Below are 4,703 nucleotides of genomic sequence, written 5' to 3'. Positions count from 1 at the left end.
CTCATTCCCTGTAGAAAAATTAATCAAGGTATAATGGTATTGCTATCAGTTGTTACAAAACGTGATGATTTCAAATGCCACCAACACAGCTTGTTTTAATGAAAACAATTAAGGTTTCCACAAACAAAAGCAGAAGATTAAAAATAACCAGCAGATATTCATATTTCTAATGATATTTGTTAGTCTTAATTTGAATCTTTTTATTTTCTTAATTATTTTCGTGAGAAATTCCTGTCACACACGTTTTGAAGTTCGTTTCAATTGTTCACTAAACGCATAAGTATCGATGGTAAACCTTCCAAGATCAGTTGTGGTGCTGGCAGTTGACCAAAAGACGACCATAATGCAAAAAGCATTAATTATCTTCGTTGCTTTCCTGCTGCTTGTAACAGGTAAGAATAACTAGACAAACATTTGCATCCTACTCATTACTTCACTTTCGCATTTATTTATTCATTTTGTGCTGTAGTCATTATGTGCTGCTGTATTCATTTTGTGCTGTAGAAAAATATGATTGGGATGAAGTAATACCAATAGACTATATATTAGTCATATAAACACATACAGTGTACATTTATAGTCTATTGGCTAGTTTTTTTTCTTCTTGCTAGACCACTGGTAGCAAAAAGAATTTCTAAATTTTTTTGCTACCCTGAGATTTATTAATAATGGGAAAATGATTTTTTGGTTAATTTATGGAAGAAAATCAGCATTTTTGTATTTGCTGCTGATAAGAAAACCGCATATGCACGGTAGATATGAAAAATTATAACATATAAGCACGAGACATGTTCTATGTATTGCATCGTGTTTATATACTAATCTTGGCTTTCCTGCTGATGATAGCTGGCCTAGCAAATTATTTTATTTTGCTGACAATAGCTTGAAACCATGGTTCAGGAAATAAGATGGTAAATGTTTTTATTTTTCATTCCCTTTCGAAATTATCCCTAATTGTAGTTTGGAGTTTGACTGCTCCTTCTAGCGGGTTAGATGTACTATTATGGAAATTTATCTTATGTGTTTAAATGTACAGTGTATGAATTTATATGAATGATATATAGTTTATTGGCTAGTTCTTTTCTTCTAGCTAGACCACTGGAAGCAAAAAGAATTTCTAGATTTTTTTTGCTACCCTGAGATTTATTAATAATGATATAATGATTTTTTGGCTAATTTCTGGAAGATAATCGGCACTTTTTGTATTTGCTGCCGATAAGAAAACTGCACATGCGGGGTAGATATGAAAAATTATAACATATAAGCACGAGGCATGTTCTATGTATTGCCACGTGTTTATATGTTAATCTTGGCTTTCCTGCTGATGATAGCTGACCTGGCAAATTATTTTATTTTGCTGAAAATAGCTTGGAACCATGGTTCAGGGAACAGATGGTAAATGTTTTATTTTTCATTCTCTTTTGAAATTATCCCTAATTGGAGTTTGGAGATTGACTGCTTCTTCTAGCGGGTCAGATGTCCTATTATGGACATCTCGCTTATGTGTATGTATTTATATGAGTAATGTATAGTCTATTGACTAGTTTTTTTCTTCTCGCTAGACCACTGGTAACAAAAATTATTTCTAAATTTTGTTGCTACTCTGAGATTTTTAATAAATAAATAAATAAATAAATATATATATATATATATATATATATATGCGTATGTAGATACAAATTTGAGAAAAATCTTTTTTTTCTTTATATATTCATAATATATAAAAAGTAGATTCCAAATTTAATTCTTTTTTTCCCTATAAATATGCGAAATGATACAAATTTCAGGTATGAATATTTGACCGAGCGACTTTTCCTTCTTTTTTTTTTTCCACTTTCCAAACACATGTGTTATAAGTTTTACAGGATAACATGTTCGAATGAAACTGCTGAAAACTGCAAAAAGTGCTGACATATGACCTCCATACGTGGATCGTTTCTGTTTGACTGCAATTTTTGAAATTTTAAAATTTCAGTCAAAATATTCAAATTTTGTGTATTTATGTCACTTTTCACGCTACGTAGTAGGGCCTATATCACTTGTTCCACAAAAGAATCTTTAACAAGTTATAGGCGTTTCAATTGTGATAATTTAAATCCAGTCGAAAAAACCGCATTTGGAAGCTATCATTTTGTGCGTGATTGAGATCGTGAGACTACAAAAGGATAACGTCAACATTGTACGATGACACGTGCTGTAAGCATTTAATAAGCAAAAACAAAATGATCAAAAAACGAGTAACCAGCATATATCTTCAGTTCTATATTTAAGAGATGAGGAATTATGTACATTACTTACATTCGATGGATATTTGTCCTCATCTTGTTTGCTGTTAACACAACGTTTCGGCTGATATACCCTCCAGCCTTCTTCAGGTGTCTTGGGGAAATTTCGAACCTGGGTTCTCATTCCTAAGGTATATTTCGATGTTGTCATTATTATTATTATTATTATTATTATCATTGTTCAGGTCACTGCTTGGAATCGAACTCGGAATCTTGAGGTTAGTAGCCCGCGCTCTTAACCACTACGCCATATGCCCATGGACAATTATGGAGGGAATTTTGGGGCTTATAAATCTAATATTTTCTATCCTTCCTTAACACCAGTTCCCATATGTTGCTCATAACTGCACTCGGTCTGCTTAGGAGGTTGTTGTGTCCTAGCATATGTGCTGCTTCTTTTAGTTTCCTTATTTTCCAGTGGTGTTCTCTGTCTATTATTTTAACTTCATCCCACAGAGGGAGGTGGTCTCTATTATTCTATACATGATCAGCTATACCCGATTTATCAATATCTCTTCGTGTCACAGCTTTGCGATGTTCGTCTACCCTTATTTTGAGGGAGTGGCATGTTTCGCCTTTGTATAACCTACCACAGCTGCATGGGATGGAGTACACGCAGTCTTTGGTCATATTCTCTTCTATTGGTGGTTTTACACGAAGGAGATATTTGCTAAGTGTTGTACTACTCTTGAATACTGTCCTGATGTCATATGGGCCACATATCTTTTGTATCAATACCAGCAGAGAGACCTGGAAATAGAGATAACTCGAATGTGGAATCTAAAAACAGAAACAATTCCTATCATAGTAGGTGCCTTAGGTATAATTAAAAAAATATTCAGACAAATACATAACAAAAACACCAGAACTTACAAATATATATAACATACAGAAAATTGCACTACTGGGTACTGCACACATTCTACGCAAAACACTTTCAATACAGTAAACATAGGAGCACCACAGCAATCCACAGCACATACCCAAGGCGCACAGAGCTGCGCTCGGTAGTGAAGTGAAAGCACGTTATAAAAATAAAACTACTGAACAATAATAATAATAATAATAATAATAATAATAATAATAATAATAATAATAATAATAATAATAATAATAATAACAACAACAACAACAACAACATTGAACAATACCTTAGGAATGAGAACCCAGGTTCGAAATTTCCCCAAGACACCTGAAGAAGGCTGGAGGGTGTATCAGCCAAAACGTTGTGTTAACAAGAAACAAGATGAGGACAAATATCCATCAAATGTAAATAATGTAAATAATGAGCATATATTTTATAGTTTACGCAAGTGATATGCATTTCGTGCGGTAAAAAGTGTAAGCAATATATTTTGTTGTTTTAAGAACAGAGAATTAATTTTGTGTCAATGCAAAACTACACCAAACTTGAAATTAATTGGGACAAAATAGATGAAATTGAAAAGCAGCAGCCAAACAGAAAAAGATCACCATACATTTCCATACATTCATGTCTTTCTGAATTAGCTTTTCTAAAACAAGTTTTCATATAATTTAAATAGATTTTATATAGCTTTTTAATGCAATAAGAACTGTTTAATTCTCATTTCGATTATTTTCTTATTTTACAGCAGTACAGTCTTGCCATCAATGGAATGTCTGTGGTGGTCAATTGTATAATCCATATACTCATAGTTGTTGTGGAACACAAATAATCCCCTGGTGGCGTAGATTTTGTTGTCGCCGATGGTGGTTCTGTTGGCCTTGGTGGTATATCTATGTACTCGTATGTTGAGGTCAATCCCAGCTTGATATTAGTTCATACTAATTCTGTAATCGTCCAAGAATGAAATGATAAATTGCTCGATTCTCTCTCAATAATTCAATCAATTATATAATAACTTTCATTATATAGATTACTAGTCTTCCCATGTAATAAATGATGCTATAATTAATATACTTTATATAATGCCGCTGACGCCGACATTGAAACTCTTTTTAATGTATAGCATAAAACTTTGCAAAATACTTTTCTTCATAAAAATACTTTATCTTTCTTTCGTAAGTTATAGATAATTTGTTTAAATTCAGAAAGCATCATCGCACCAAAATTTTAATAAATGAATATCAAGGCTGAAATAAAATCGTGTGTGTTCTCTTTCTTATTATAAAAGTCAAAGTCTAATTGAATACAAGTTCAGATGATTTATATGTATTGCAATCAAAACATTCTTTCTCGTCACTATATCATTGAAACTGGTGTTACACGTTCCTAAACTCAACACAAATTTGTCACCTTGGTAAAGTATAGAACATGGTTGTATGTACGCATATATACGCATATACATGTGTGTGTCTATGTATGTATGTATGTATGTATGCATGCATGTATATATATATATATATATATATATATATATATATATATATATATAT

General features: G+C 32.2%; 1 long non-coding RNA gene across 1 annotated transcript; it reads left to right on the top strand.

The window, feature by feature from the left end:
• Positions 1–256: 256 nt before the first annotated feature.
• Positions 257–4,411, top strand: LOC128248512 (uncharacterized). Its single transcript, XR_008264682.1, has 2 exons — positions 257–392; positions 3,899–4,411. It is a non-coding gene; the product is annotated as an uncharacterized LOC128248512 (long non-coding RNA).
• The last annotated feature ends 292 nt before the right edge of the window (positions 4,412–4,703 follow it).

The sequence above is a fragment of the Octopus bimaculoides genome, chromosome 8 (genome assembly GCF_001194135.2).
Source record: "Octopus bimaculoides isolate UCB-OBI-ISO-001 chromosome 8, ASM119413v2, whole genome shotgun sequence".
In the NCBI taxonomy this organism is placed as follows: Eukaryota; Metazoa; Mollusca; class Cephalopoda; order Octopoda; family Octopodidae; genus Octopus; species Octopus bimaculoides.
The sequence above is the reverse complement of the archived record's forward strand: the minus strand, read 5'-3'. Positions and strand labels throughout refer to the sequence as shown.